Here is a 17,177-nt window from a genome sequence, read left to right as displayed (position 1 = left end):
GGGATCTTGGGCAGGCATGCACATGCACCCTTTGTGGGTTTAAGCCACCGGGTCCAGGACTCGAACCTTAGTCAACTACATAGTCCAGAGTCATAGCCATTATGCCAACTGCTGGTCTCAATTTTTGTGATAGATTTTAAATGAGTAGTTTTCCTAGTTTTGAGGACTTGATCAGCCTTCTCAACTTCTTTGGCTCATTTTGATTATTTATATCTTCTGAAGATTTCATTAAAATATTTATACTTATTAACAATTTTTTCAGCAATTTTTTAAAGAACTTTTTCAGTTACTGTGTATTTATTTTTCCCCCTAAATTAGATGACTCAATGGTGTATCTTATTCGTGGGGAGAAAATTGTATAACCAGCTCTGGATTTATTTATCAATCTTCCTATCTTTAATCTTCCCATTTATATTTAGTAATTAATTTTTCTGGCTTTCTTTTTATATTTTCCTAAGAGTTTTATTCATTTCTTCATAATTGTAATTTTCAAAATCTATCATTTGGTAGACAAAGTTTTATTTTTATTTTTATTTTTTTGAGAGTTTTATTTATTTATTTTTTTTGCTATAGGGCACATGCGCGCACCACAGACAGAGAGAGACATAGAGACAGACAGCGAGAAATCACCCCCCAGGGGGGATGGTCACGCCGCAATCCCTTCTCCTCTTGAGATCTTGGGCACGCATGCACACGCGCCCGGCGCGAGTTCTAAGCCACCAGGTCTGGTACGCGAACCGCGGTCGACTACGTGGGAACCCAGCGCCATAGCCATTACGCTAACTGCTGGTTCCCACAAAGTGTTGAGAGTTATAAGCTTGTAAGTTGATTCCCTTTTCCTTAAAGCTTTTGATATAACTTATCTTTTTCTAATATTAGTATCATGGCTCTTGTATAACTTTACCCATTTTTCACTTTTAAACACACTGAAATATTTAACTTTAGAACTTCCTCTTACATAGTTGAGTTTTGTATTTTGACTCAATTTTCAAATCAATTATTTTTTAATAGCTCATGCCATATGCAAAGCATAGTAACAGATGTTCTTTACTCTTTGTATTTTAAGTGCTGTCTTCTTGTTTCCTTTTATCCCTAATTTTTCTTGTGTAATCATGTTCAACTTAAGGATGTGTGTGTGTGTGTGTGTACATCTTATTTTCTTAATTTGAAAGACATATCATCTGTTTTGAATTTTATTTGGGAGCTTTATATTTTTTTATCTTAAATTTATTTATTTTACATTAATTCATTGAACATCATCACAGTATATAAAATGTGATTTCCCTTCCAGAATACACTGTATATAGGCTTATTCATACATGTTATCAACGAATAATTTTCCATTTCTTGTTTCATATATATGTATATATTCTATATATAATAAAAAATATATAAATAATATATAAACAATATATAAATATTTTGTATTTCTTGATCCAGATTTTTGAATGCCTCTCTAGGTTTGGAAAGTTTTCTCCCAGGATTTTATGGATTAGATTATCAATGCCCTGATTAGTCTCTTCATTTTCTGGGATACCAATTATCTGGATGTTTGGACATTTAATGGTATCTATTATTTCTTATATCTTATTCTCGTTTTGGAGGGCTATTTTCTCAGTCTTTGTGGTAAATTTTTCTAGGGCAGAGATTCTTTATCTGTATCTGAGATTCAATCTCTGCATGATCTAATCTGTTTTTAATACTTTCAAGGGAGGTTTTGGTGTCCTATAGTACAGCCTTAATCTCTAATAGTTCTGTTTGATTCTTTTTTATGGTGTGTATCTCCTCTTTCAGATTGTGCAAGAACTTCCTCACCTCCTGAAACTTGTTGGCTGTTTTCTCCTGCGTCTTCTAGAGTTCATTGTCTCTCTTCTCTTGCATCTCTGTTAGCTTCATCACTATGTATATTCTAAATTCTCTGACATTTCCATGAGTTCCATTGTACTGTCTGTGGATGAAGAGGAGTTGTTCTTTGCCCTTGGGGGAGAGATATTTTCTTGGTTTGTCATATTTCTTGTGCCTCTGTGGTGATTTCTTGTCATCTGATGGGTTATACGTTTCTTCCTAATTTCTTGAAGTTCAATATAAGTATTTAGAGGCTTGCAGGAGGAGGTGATCTGCACTCTCTCAGCAGTTCCATTTTTCTCCCTTTGTGTGGCAGATTCAGTGAGAATTGAGGAAATATCTGACCCTAATAGTATTCAGATGTTTGGCTACTGTTCACTTAGCCCAGTCTAAACACTCAATGTGTGGAGGCTGAACAGCAAAGTGATGAAGGTAAAAGGAAATGGAAAAGAAAAAAGAAAGGAAGAAAAATCAATCAATACATAAAATTTTATTTTTTTAAAGCAAGAAATGAAAACCGTGCAGTGCACTCAAGTAGTTCACAGCTCAAAGGCAGGAATCGTCTCAAAAGACCTCTGCTTTTGCCTCTCCTAAATGGAAGAGGGGTGGGGAAGGTGAGAATTGCCAAGATAAAGGAGAATCTGAGAGCCAAGAAAATACCTTAAAAATAGTTTAAAAATGTAAATAGAGAGAGAGACAGAAAGTAGGAAACAAAGGGCACACTACCACTGTCTAGGTTGGCGTCTGGACTGTGAAGTCTCAGCAGAAAATCTTCAGTAGTCTTAGTCCCTGAAGGGAATCGTTCACAGCTCAAATTTAGGAGTCTTCTCCAGAAGAGTCCTGTTTTCAATGAGTCAAAATGGTCTGGTCAGAGCTTTATTTTTTAAAGTTTCTATGAATATACTTGCACATAATTTCTCAAATTCTTGATTCATAACTGAAACAGTTTCTATTGAAATTAATTCTTATTACTACCTCTTAATACTACCTCTCTCAACAGCTTTCTTCTATCCAGGGACTTTGCAAAATTATTATTATTTAAAAATTTTTTTTCTCAGTCCTTTACAAGGAGATTTTTTTTTTCAGCCATTTTTTAGCTTTGTAAAAAAAAAAAAAAAAAAAAAAAAAAAAATAATAGGGCCATCCAGGTATAATGGGATAATGGGGCTAAGGTGACTGAATCCCACATAGATGACTGGGTATTTCAAGACCTGGACCTGGTGACTTGAAAGACATGCCAGGCATGTGTGCGCGCATACCCAAAATCCCAAGGGAAGAATGGAGAAGGAATTGCGGTGTGGTCATCCTCCCCGGGGCATCTTTATCACATTTCTTCATCTCTCTCTATGAGTGCACATTTCTGATAGCAAAATTAAAAGCAAACAGACAAAAAATAGTTAATAGTTTTTTAACCATAATTACATATTTGTTTCATCTTATATTTACATTCACATTGATTAAATGCTTACATTCAATAATATATTATCAATCAATCAGTATTTGTTTATTTTCTGGCATTATGTAAGACAGCAGAGACATAACAGAGAACACAAAGATATGATCTCTACCCTCACTAGGAGAGTCTATGAACAAGTATATGCGTACATCAACAAAGCAACCGTAGTTCATGGAAATAAATGAGAACATTGGTGGAGAATCATGGGAAACATAGGAATCATGGAAAACATGGCTATTTTAGATAAAGTTATCCAAGAAGAAATTTTAGTCACATATGTTAAAGGATGGTAAAAAGCCCACCATAAAAAGAGCAAAGGTAACAACATTCCAGGCAAAGAATGATGCACATAAAACAATAGACTATAAAAGAGCTTGATATGTTTAAAAAAAAAAATGAGCAGTGGGGCTGATACAGAGAGAGGAATGCTGAATGAAGGTGCAGCTCAACATACTTCTCTTATATTAAATTTCTTGAATTCTGGAAATGTTCCAGCTTTTGTCTTATGTTTTATCTCATATATTCCCTCCATCATCTCCTTCAAGAAATCCAGTCAGTCTTATGTTACAATTTCATACCAAGAAAGGAGTGAAAATTCATAATCCCCAATGGGGCATGATGTTCTGATTTTCTTCCATGATAAACAACCATCCAGGGTCAACTAGTTGTGATTTCCAAGAGCCCTTTCAACAGTCTGGGTGGAGAAGGGTTGTTTTCTGCTCAAAACAGGATTCTAACATTGCCTTCTATTTTTTAGTAGTGTTTGTTTAGGTTGTAAATATTGAACATGTGCTGATTTATATCAGTATTTACAATATTCCAAATATTAGTATTTGGAATCTAAGATTTTCAGTCTTTTTCAAGCTAATGAATTTGCCAAATTTCATGGCTGCTAACGGAAGACATGAGACCGTTGAGTGATAAAAGACCTTATTACTCTCAACATAGAAAGCGGTATGAGCTTCATGTTTGTATTCATTCCTTTTGTCCCCAAGTCTTATGGGGGGAGTGCAAAAGAACGTACGTGATTCTTTCTTTCTTTATATATTTTTAATTATTATTCATACATTAAATCACTTTACATCATTTAGATTGTGAAGAGACTTTACCCAGCATGAGATTCTATGAGTGCACATTTCTGATAGCAAAATTAAAAGCAAACAGACAAAAAATAGTTAATAGTTTTTTAACCATAATTACATATTTGTTTCATCTTATATTTACATTCACATTGATTAAATGCTTACATTCAATAATATATTATCAATCAATCAGTATTTGTTTATTTTCTGGCATTATGTAAGACAGCAGAGACATAACAGAGAACACAAAGATATGATCTCTACCCTCACTAGGAGAGTCTATGAACAAGTATATGCGTACATCAACAAAGCAACCGTAGTTCATGGAAATAAATGAGAACATTGGTGGAGAATCATGGGAAACATAGGAATCATGGAAAACATGGCTATTTTAGATAAAGTTATCCAAGAAGAAATTTTAGTCACATATGTTAAAGGATGGTAAAAAGCCCACCATAAAAAGAGCAAAGGTAACAACATTCCAGGCAAAGAATGATGCACATAAAACAATAGACTATAAAAGAGCTTGATATGTTTAAAAAAAAAATGAGCAGTGGGGCTGATACAGAGAGAGGAATGCTGAATGAAGGTGCAGCTCAACATACTTCTCTTATATTAAATTTCTTGAATTCTGGAAATGTTCCAGCTTTTGTCTTATGTTTTATCTCATATATTCCCTCCATCATCTCCTTCAAGAAATCCAGTCAGTCTTATGTTACAATTTCATACCAAGAAAGGAGTGAAAATTCATAATCCCCAATGGGGCATGATGTTCTGATTTTCTTCCATGATAAACAACCATCCAGGGTCAACTAGTTGTGATTTCCAAGAGCCCTTTCAACAGTCTGGGTGGAGAAGGGTTGTTTTCTGCTCAAAACAGGATTCTAACATTGCCTTCTATTTTTTAGTAGTGTTTGTTTAGGTTGTAAATATTGAACATGTGCTGATTTATATCAGTATTTACAATATTCCAAATATTAGTATTTGGAATCTAAGATTTTCAGTCTTTTTCAAGCTAATGAATTTGCCAAATTTCATGGCTGCTAACGGAAGACATGAGACCGTTGAGTGATAAAAGACCTTATTACTCTCAACATAGAAAGCGGTATGAGCTTCATGTTTGTATTCATTCCTTTTGTCCCCAAGTCTTATGGGGGGAGTGCAAAAGAACGTACGTGATTCTTTCTTTCTTTATATATTTTTAATTATTATTCATACATTAAATCACTTTACATCATTTAGATTGTGAAGAGACTTTACCCAGCATGAGATACACCTCAGTCCAGCTCAGATGAGACCACCACACACATCCGCGTCAACAGATAATAGACGTGATCTGTGTCCTGCTAGTGTCTTACCTCTCCATTGTCCCTCCCAAATTTCCTACACTCTTCCCCTCTCACACTCTCTATCCACTTTGTCTCTAATGTCCATTAAAATGTTTAATTCTTTTATGTTCTCCAGTCTTTCATTCTCTACCATAGAGTGCGGGCAGTAAACTAGTCACACGTTCTGCAGTAAGTGTTGTTTCACAGCCAAGGAACCCTGAGCTTAGATAACTTGGATCTTTCATAATCACAATAGACAAGCCCTTCTATTTGTTTCAGAAGGAAAAATGATCTATTATATTGAAGAGTAAACAAAGTTGCCCCTGTTCTAGACAGAGACACCATCTCTAACTTCCAAGGCTCTGTTCTATAAGACATCTTTGGAAAGATAGTTCAAAACAAAAGGGAAGTTAGTGTCCCTGCCTTCAGACATACAGAGATGTGAGACTTACTCATGGTCTCCCAAGAATTAATTCCTGTGAAAAGTTCTTTTCTACAACGTAGTATGTGGACATTGGTTTTCTGGTTTGCTTATTAACCTTCCAGAATGGCTGTACACTGCTAAAATTCTGTGTATGCTTGTCTCTTTGTTCCCAGGCTGACATTGTCATGGACTAATTACTTTATGCTTATTGGCATGTGAATTACAGGAGAATTTGAACTTAAGTATTTGCTTACCAAATCACTTTCTGTTTTTAAGCAATGTATTATGCTCAAGCATATTTACATGATATTATGCATGCTTACTTGGAAAAACCATTCCAATGAAATAAGAGTGTTAATATACCCAATTAAAACATTTTTATTTTAGAGAAAAGAATCAAAATTCATGCATAGTTTTTGCATCAGATGTATTTTTGTAAATTTTTTGAAGACTTCTTATATATTTGGTTACTCACTGCAATTTTAAAACATAACATCTGTTAATGAACAGTTCTAAGAAATGTCCCAAGAGATAGTTCTTCCAAGTAATACACATTTTTATTTTATTCCAGTGGACAGGCAGATAGGAAGGTTTTTCACATTGTAGATTGACCTGTCTCTTTAAAAAGATATATTACATCATTAGAGAAATCATGATATATTTTTCTGTACCAAAATGCATCATGACTTTCCCAATGAACTAACAGAACATGATGCAAAAAAAAAAAAAAAAATCAAACAATGAAAAAAATAAAAATAACTCATGGAAATATTGTTCATCTCAAGTGGAATAATGAATGAATTCCCTACCATCTTCGAAGCCTAACCACAGAAATGGTTGGCTCTGGGAATATAAACATGTGAGGGAAATGGATGGGTTCATACTTGAGGCAGAGATACAAATATGCAATATGCAATAAGGTCCCGTTGACTTGTGGCTAATTAAAGATAATTAATTGTAATGTAAATGTAAAAATAATAGATCAACTATTATTTCTTAAAATATGTTACCTTTAAAACTGATATAAAATTGGGACCAGCAGTTAACATAATGGCTATGTCGCTGGACTCCCATGTAGTCGGCTGTGGTTCGAGTCCTGGACCCAGCAGCTTAAACTCATGTCAGGCGCTTGTGCGTGCATGTCCAAACCGAGAGGAGAGTGGAGGAGAAGGGATTGTGGAGTGGCCATCCCCCCTGGAGGAGGTGATGTCTTGCTTTCAGTCTCTCTGTCTTTCTGGCGAGCGCACATGCCCTATAGCAAAAACCTCTCCAAAAAAAAAAAAAAAAAAAACTTATATAAAAATTATCATTAGGGAACCAGCAGTTAGCGTAATGGCTATGTCACTGGACTCCCACGTAGTCGACCGCGGTTTGTGTCCCGGACCCGGTGGCTTAAAAAAAAACTCACGCCGGGCGCGTGTGCGTGCATGCCCAAGATCCCGAGAGGAGAATGGAGGAGAAGGGATTGAGGCGTGACCATCCCCCCTGGGGGGTGATTTCTCGCTTTCTGTCTCTATGTCTCTCTCTGTCTGTCTGGCGAGCGCACGCGCCCTACAGTGAAAATCTCTCCAAAAAAAAAAAATTATCATTATTAATTAGTCGTGATACTTACATCTTATTAATTAATTAACACAGTGATATTTGGTTAAGGAGCATAAAATAAGTATTTTAATCTATACTATAGTTCTTAATGCCATATATTAGTGTAAACCCATTAGAATACACATGGGATAAAAGAGTAGCAGAAAGAACCAAGAAAAATAAAAGTAGATGCTGTGTGTGAATGATTAGCAACTTCAATGACATAGGATGTTTTGAATCATTTATATCAATATAGTCATCTGTTGGTATTTATGGAGACTGGTTCCAGAAAACCCACATATACCAAAATCTGAGGATGCTCAAATACCTTGTATAAATGGCATAGTATTTGTATATAAGCTACATGTCCCTGTATACTTTAAATCACCTCTAGATTATTTAAAATATGTAAATGCTATGTAAATAGTTGTTATACTATATTTTATAAAAGATTTTGATTGTTATATTTGTTTTTTTTTCTTTCTCAGATACTTTCTATCCACAGCTGGCTGAAGTTGCATATTTGAAATATACATATATAGAGAGATGACTCTATATCTAACAAATTATATTTTTGCTTTCCCCAACTTCATAAGCTTTATGAGACTTGTTACTTTTTTCTGAAACTAACTGAAATTCATACCTATCTTTATCTTTGAAGTACAATGCTTCCCAACTTTGATATTTAATGGGAAAGACGAGAATCTTGAGCTCAAGAAAGGAGTGTACTGGAAGTTTTATTTTTATTTTATTTTTTTTTTCTGAACACACAAAATAATGCTAATAGCATCGAAAGATCCAAACTTCCTTTTTAAAAAATCCCTTTTAATATAAAGGTAGATCAAATGACTGCAAGCATCTCATTTTCTACTCAATTGACCTTTAGATATGAGTGTGAAGAGGAAAGGTACTTTCCTTCCATTGTTTTTGAACTGGTAGGCACACACACAGCATCCTAGTCTCAACAGAAGTCTAATTTAACAAAGCTTCTACCTTAAGTAGTCAGAATGTCAACAATTTCTTTAAGATTCTTTTCTTTCCTCAGATACAGAAACATCCTATGCACACTAAATTATGCTTTCTTTCTTTTCTTTTCTTTTCTTTTTTTTTTTTTTTTTTTTTGGCTTTGATAGGCATATTAGCTTGTCTAAGACAGCAACACTTCATTCACTCTGATTTTCTTTTCCAGTTTCCAGGCTGTACCTGTGCTATACTTTTGTCTCAATTCACACAAAGTAAAAATCATAAGTCTTCTCAAGGTCACAGACTAATTGCCATCTTGTAGAGGAAGCTAAAACCTAATTCTTAGAGTTCACTCAGGTGTATTTTTGTGTGACACTAGGTAGAACAATGGCATGTAGATATGTTTCCTAGGCTTGGCCTTTTGCTTATCAGTTCTCTCTATTCTCGCATTTTTCGCACAAAACAAATTCAACTTTCAGTCTCTTTGTTTATAGTGTGTGTGTGTTTAACATTCCAATATATCTAGTTTGTTCTGATGCTAGACTTCAAAGTTAAGATGGAAGTGGCACAGAATAGTAGGTATGCCTGAATGGGAACCTTCTTAGAGGATGGTCTACTCTATTTTGTTACTAAAGAACAGAAAGTGGGTAATTTATAAAAACTGAAGTTTTTTTCAGTGCAGAGTTTTGAGTCCCAAGGTTCAGGGGCCATGTGCAGTAAAGGTCTTATGGCGTCCCAGGGCATCACATCGGAGGGGAAGAGCAGAGTGGAGTGACTGTGTCCCTCAGTCTCTCTGTTCTGTTCTTATTCTCTCTCTGTATAAGCCCACCAGAACTCAATTATGACAGCCTACCTTTATCACCTAATCACTCCCGAAGGCCCCAACTTTGAACACTATGAAGATATTAGGTTTCATCTTCATATAATCACCACCAGATATTCTCCCATGAATTTCTGAAGGACCCCAGCCATAGAAGAGGGTAAGCAAAAGTACAATGCACTTTAACTTATGGGATCACTACTAACTGACTTGAGCCACAAGTTTCTGCAAACAAAATAATATTTTAAATTCATAATGAGAACTCGTTATTAAATTGACTATTTTCCTAAGATAGAGGGCAAACAGCCTATATTTATTTCATTAAAAGTTTTAGGGCTTATGATTTTAAGATGGCAAAGAAAGACAGTTCCACAATTTCCTCAAGAATAAAATCACCCAAGTTCAAGAAGAAGATGATAAATAGAAACAGTACATCTTTGGGGCTGGCAGGTGGTGTGGTGGTTAAGGGTGCTGATCTCTCACATGGCTGACCACAGTTTGAGTCCCAAACCTGGCAAGTAGCTTTCTCACTTTTCCTCTCTCTCTCTCTTACTCTGTCCTTCTCTGGTAAAATATAAATAAATAAATAAATAAATAAATAAAGTTAAATTAGAAAAAAAATAAAGAAACAGTCCCTCTTCAGCGAAACTAGGAAATAGTTGCAATTTTTTTTTTTTTGAGAGGTTTTTGCTATAGGGCACGTGCGCTCACCATATATATAGAGATGGAAAGACAGAAAGTGAGAAATCACCCTCCAGGGGGGATGGCCATGCTGCAATCCCTTCTCCTCCATTCTCCTCTCGGGATCTTGGGCACACACTCACACGCACCCAGCATGAGTTTTAAGCCACCAAGTCTGGGACTTGAACCGCGGTCCACTACATGGGAGTCCAGCAACATAGCCATTACGCTAACTGCTGGTCCCAATAGTTGCAAATATTAAAGACAATATGCGACAATGGAAAAACTTAGAGCACTGCTAAATGATTTAAGAGAATACAAAGTTTAAAATCTAATGTTTGTAGTAATGGGAAATTCCTATTGTAGCACCCTAGAAAAAAATTAGAGATCCCAGGACTTCCCAAAGGCTTAGACATGGTTGGAACTGGTGCTAAAAAACAGGAAGATTGTTTATAAAATCTCCTGAAACCCAAACTGTAACTTTTCATCCCTCACCAGATGAAACAAGGTGAACTAGAGCAATCTCCTGGCAGGGATTTCAGACCAAGCGAAAGTAGCTGTGGAGACACTATACTTACACAAAAGAAGTGAAAATGTGCAGTCTGAAAGACACCCAGAGTAAATGTTCATTTATGGGGACAGGGGGCTTCTCACCAAATAGTTGGAAAGGAAAATATAGTGAGAAGATATTGATGTGTATTCTCCTTTAGAAAGTTGCTTTCCTGCCCTAGAAAAAGTATGATTCTTTGCATCCCACTGACATAGTGGTTGTTATGGAAACTACTTTACATTGAACAACAGGCAGGAAGTGTTGTCATGAGCTTTGGGTGGTTGCTTGATGTTTTTTTTCCCAAATGAATGATTAACTTTCTTAAGAGAATAAATATATATTTTGAGTAGGAAAACCAGAAAGTACCCAAATAAATCCACTTGCTGTGCAAAGTTTTCAGGAGGCTGAGTCTGAAAGTTTCCCAGAGGGGACTAGTAAAAATGTCCGTAATTGATCAAATTTAATATTTACCAATATTCAGCAATGTCCATATCTTTTTTTTTTGGGGGGGGGGGAGAGATTTTCACTGTAGGGCGCGTGCGCTCGCCAGACAGACAGAGAGAGACATAGAGACAGAAAGCGAGAAATCACCCCCCAGGGGGGATGGTCATGCCACAATCCCTTCTCCTCCATTCTCCTCTTGGGATCTTGGGCACGCACGCACACGCACCCGGCATGAGTTTTAAGCCACCGGGTCCGGGACACGAACCGCGGTCGACTACGTGGGAGTCCAGCGACATAGCCATTACGCTAACTGCCGGTTCCCTCCATATCTTTTTAAAACTATTGTTTGTCTCATCTCATCCACAAATGTTCATTGAACACATACTCTGTTGAGAAAAGAATTGAGGCTAGGGCAAAGGGGAGACAAGTCCCTTATTGTAAAAGTTAGACTATAGCTACAGATATCAGATTAACCTGCTTAAAATTGCCTTCTCCTGGTTCATCATTACAAATTTCAGACTGATGCTTTCTACATTCGTAACTAGGCATTTTTTTAGAGGTTTTTGCTATAGGGCGCATGCGCTCTCCAGAGAGAGAGAGACAGAGAGACAGAAAGTGAGAAATCACCCCCTAGGGGGGATGGCCACGCCACAGTCCCTTCTCCTTCATTCTCCTCTTGGGATCTTGGGCATGCATGCACACGCGCCCGGCATGAGTTTAAGCCACCGGGTCCAGGGTGCGAACCGCGGTCGACTACGTGGGAGTCCAGCGACATAGCCATCACACTAACTGCTGGTCCCAGTAACTAGGCATTTTTATTAATCTCTTTGAAACACTTTTTTTTGTTCCATATTTAATGAGATTTCAAGCCATCATACAAGGCAGATGATATTCTTTGATTTTGTTATGACTTTATAAAAGAAACAAAATCTTTGTTCTTTTGTGTAAACTGTGTTTCTACAACCTTCAGGATAAAAACCTGGACTACGGCACAAATGTTATCGGACTGTAAAAGTTTCTTGAAAAGAAATTGGCAGGATGCTGTACTGGAGATAGCTTAATGGTAGAATGAAACTTAAACGCTTTGTTTAGTTTTCTCTCTGACCTTTTCGGACTGGCGTAAGTTCTGATGACTTATTTATTTATTTACAAACAGACATTTCCTTCTTGAGAAAAATAAGTGAGAAGGATAACTGATTTGAAGCAAAAAGTCTTTCATCAGAACCTGAAAACGTGTTCTGGCAAGGATTCCTCAGACGAACTGACATGTCACAGCAAAGAGGATATATTATAGCTTCCGAAAACAAAACAAATGTCAAAAATTACTGAGCCAAAAATGTTAAATTGTCAGAAGAATGATTTTGCTCTGTGTCTTTTAACCATGGGGAAAAGAAATACGTCACCCATCACTGACTGATAACATCGTCTTAAACTATTAATTTTCAGCTGCAGGAGCGATAAGAGTTTCAGCAGCTGATGGCTAGGAAATTTAATATAATTTTTGTAATGGGTGCTGAAAGATAGTGGCTATAGTTGAATCAGAATAATTGTAATTCTCAGTTTACTCTAAAATGCCTACCATTTGACATTTAATAAACCATGCCAAAGTCCTCCTCTTACCTCCTATCTCCCTCTACACAGAAACAAAACATGGTCAATATTCACTAGAAATTGAGCTTGCCCGAATCCAAACAAAACTGGAATCTTCTTTTAAGGCCAGCAGTTGTCCCATATTGTGGTACCCAGATGAGCTGTGGCAGTATTGCCATGGGAGTGTCCGGGTGACCAGGCCCAACACCTGTGCTGATTCTTGTTCGAGGTACACACACAAGTAGAAACACGGAAACATGGATAGGATAGTAAGCAAAGTTCATTAGGGAAGAGAAAGTTTCCACTGCAGCGGAAGAGTCCCCAAAATGGTTGCCAAAGAGGACCTGGGGTGAGGGGATTTTATCTCAGCAAGGAGGGACTTGTGCATGCATTTCCCTTATGGGGAGGTGGGGTTGGTCATCTGTCAGGTGATTCACATCAGTCTTCTCCTATTTGGGAGTGGGCTCACAAATTACAAGATATTAGACAGTCAGACCTTAATTAATTAATTAACACTTAGCAGATCTTTGTCTGAGGTCCATAAAGTTTCTCATTTTCATCATGTCTCCCACAAAGCTTCATTCTTTGATGTATTCTTCCCTTGTGCTTCTAAAATGTAAACTCATTCGGACCCGACTATCTTGCAGGTGGAAGTGTACATGCCATGTTCCTAGTTCTCAAATGATAGCTCATGGTTAGTTACTGCTTAAGGTCCTTTGCTCTCTTGCTTTCCAGACCAAGAGAAATTACTTTGCAATGTAGCAATGCTATGGAAAAATGTTAGTTTCAGTCATCATTACCTCGAACTGGCTGTAAGCAGTGTGTGTGTGAGCAAGCATTGAGAGCTAATAATTGATTTCTAGTGAGCAGTGAATGGTTTCTATTTAAAGCTTGATCAGAGTCACTCCATCTTGTGGGCCTACAGCCTAACTAGATGTGTGTGTCTATCTCGACTGCATTATGAAGGAAAAACACAACAACTTTTTCTAGCTTATGTATCCACAAGTGAGGTCTAACTCCTGGGAACTTGTTAAGAGGCTGGAACTCAGGCTCCACACCAAACGTTTTGAATCAGAGTATCTGGAGAGAGGGCTCAGCCATCTGGATTTTAACAAGCTGTCCAGGTGATTCTGGTTTTAAAATTACTATCGGGTTGTTGGAAAATTCATGACAGTTTTGCATAGAACAATACATCATGGCTTTCCTGACCATCTAATTTACGAGGTTCTGAGATTATCCTGTAAATTTAAAGTTCATATTTAAGACTTATTCTAAAATACCCATCAACAATGAAGTTCAATCGTCCATCTCAAAGCATGGCTAACTCCTCCAGTTTTTCCTCCAACATCGAAGAAAAGAGTTTCTGCCCCTTTGGTTGGACATGGGATGATGCATTTGACTGGGAGCTTTGTCCGTAGTTTCAGTTTAAGGTCTTTTGTAAATCAATCAAATGTGAAAAATAAAAATTTAGTATGGAAGTGAGGAAGGGGAAATGGGAAGGAAAAAAATATAAGTGTGCTTAACTGACAAAAAAATGAGAAGCTACTTGCTGATGATAATGTATATAGTAATATCTTTGTCTTGACTAACATGCATGGTATTTGTGCTGGAAAAAAGAAATGTACACTGTAAAGACATGTGATTAATTATAAATAAATAAAAAATAAATAAAAATTGTAAAAAGAAAAAATACATATATCTAAGTACAATTTAATGCAGCAAAATGTTTGGAATAGGAGAATAAATTTAATGCAGCAAAATGTTTGGAATAGGAGTATATGAGGAATCTGACAGTAACAAAGAGACCAAGACATTAGCATTTTCCATCATATTTGTTTCAGGGAACATGGTTATTGAATAGCTCAGTGGGAAGAATTTGCCACACAATTCAAAATGTCATTTTTCTTGCTTTCCCATGTTAAACAGAGGGTGAGTAGTTTGAAATAAGTGAATTGCCTCTATGATATAGTATTTTGGCCACAATATTTGTATGCTATATTAGAATAAAATCTCATATTAAGGACTGTTAAAGAAAAGCTTTAGATAGATTAAATTTAGCAGAGTTTATTTGAACACAGAATGATTCCAAAATTGATAGGACTGAACCAGTAGAGATTCAGAGAACCCTCTGCAGCAATGTAGGCAGGGAGTATTCACAGACAGGAAAAAACAAAATAGCACACAGAAATATCTTGATTTGGGACCAGCAGTTAGCATAATGGCTATGTCGCTAGATTCCCACGTAGTCGACTGCGGTTCGCGTCCCGGACCCGGTGGCTTAAAACTCACTCCAGGCGCGTGTGCGTGCGTGCCCAAGATCTCGAGAGGAGAATGGAGGAGAAGGGATTGCGGCGTGGCCATCCCCCCTGGCGGGTGATTTCTCGCTTTCTATCTCTCTGTCTCTCTCTGTCTGTCTGGCGAGGGCACACGCCCTATAACGAAGACCTCTCTAAAAAAAAAAAAAAAAAAAAAGCTTGATTTGTTATAGCTTGGTGTTTTGCTTATTTGGGCACAGTGTGAAGAGAAATTTGCTTTATATGGACATGATCTGATAGGCTGAACTTGGCTGCCATGACAGACTGACATTAAGCTATTTAAATTTAAAATTCTTTTCTTTTTTTGGAGAGTTTTTTTTTTTTGCTATAGGGCAGATACACTTGCCAGAATGACAGAGAGAGACAGAAAGTGAGAAATTGAGAAATCACCCCCCAGAGGGGATGGTAACACCACAATCCCTTCTCTGTTCTCTTCTTGGGATCTTGGGCATGCATGCTCACCTGGCATGAGTTTAAGCCACTGGGTCCGGGACTTGAATTGTGTGCAACTATATGGGAGTCCAGCTACATAGCCATTATGCCAACTGCTGGTCCCTAAAATTCTTTTTTCTTTAGAATTTTTTTTTCAGATTTTTGTCATAGCACATGTGTGCTCATTGGGGAGAGGAGAGAGAGAGAAAGGTACAGAGAGAGGTAAAGTGAGAAATTAATCCCCAGGGGAGATGGCCATGCCACAATCCCTTCTCTCAGAATTTTGGACATGCACAACGCACATGTGGATGCATGATTTTCAAGTCATGTGGCCTGAGACTTGAACCATTGTTGGACATATAGGAATCCAGCGCCTAAATGACCACACCACCTGCTGGACCCCTTAAATTTTTTTGCATTGCAAGGCATCCTTAACAGGGTCTCTATGGCCACCACCAGCTTCAGCCAGCCCAGATGACATGCATACTTGGAGTTTGACATTAGACCTCAAGACAGGAACCTGGGACCCTCTGGTGTAAGTCCAATACTTCAATGTGCTATGTTTCTGCTGGGCCACCATCTGCCCATCAGCACTTTATTATAAAATAGGCTTTGTGGTGGATGAGTTTTCCTACCTGTAGGCTAATGTACGTATTGTCTAAGGGAGGCTCAGCTAAGTTATGATGCTTGGTAGTATAAGTGTATAAAGTGCATTTCCACTTAGAATACTTTTAACTTACAATGGGCTTATCAGACATAACTGCATCCTAATTTGAGGAGCATCTGTCTTGATGAAAGTATGCCAAAACAAAAACTTTTCATATGATACTGATTGGAATAAGCCCTGTTTCAATCACTTTGGAAAATGTGAATGCATTTAAAAATCCTACAATGGGATAGCACACAGAAGTAACAACAGGTAACTGAGAACTATCTCTACTCATAAGGCTGATCCTTACAAATATTAAATAAAAACAAAGCTATGGTTTGTTTGGGACTACGTGAACATGCAGTAAAAATGTAAGAAATGTATGCAAATAAAATGGTCTAACAAGAAAATGATATAAAGCTACTGCAATAGTGTTTTATATGTGTGTAAACTATATATGTGCATATATATGTATATAAATGTGTGTGTGTGTATGTTTGTCTATGGTTTCTAACTCAAAACTGTTTGGTCTTTTGTCTTTGGTTCCAGAAGCAGCTTCGGAAAAGCTTTAAAGAGCTAAAGATGGAAGAAAGTCTCACCTTAGGCTCTCCTTTCAGCTGCTCTTTTTTCTCTCCAATGAAGGCTATACAACTAGATTTTGTCTGTCCCCACAGCAGGAAACAGAAGCTAAAAATATATTTTAACCTTCTCCTGTCTTTCTGTCTTGAAGACGGACATAAAAAATTTCTGTTACTTATGATGTTGTTTGATAGTAAATAATAAGAGCCCCGGGAACCAGCAGTTAGCATAATGGCTATGTCGCTGGACTCCCATGTAGTCGACCGCGGTTCACGTCCCGGACCCGGTGGCTTAAAACTCACGCCGGGCGCGTGTGCGTGCGTGCCCAAGATCCCAAGAGGAGAATGGAGGAGAAGGGATTGCAGTGTGACCATCCCCCCTGGGGGGTGATTTCTCGCTTTCTGTCTCTATGTCTCTCTCTGTCTGTCTGGCGAGCGC

This window comes from Tupaia chinensis, unplaced genomic scaffold (genome assembly GCF_000334495.1).
Source record: "Tupaia chinensis unplaced genomic scaffold, TupChi_1.0 Scaffold145528_1, whole genome shotgun sequence".
Lineage (NCBI taxonomy): Eukaryota > Metazoa > Chordata > Mammalia > Scandentia > Tupaiidae > Tupaia > Tupaia belangeri.
Note: the sequence above shows the minus strand (reverse complement) of the source record.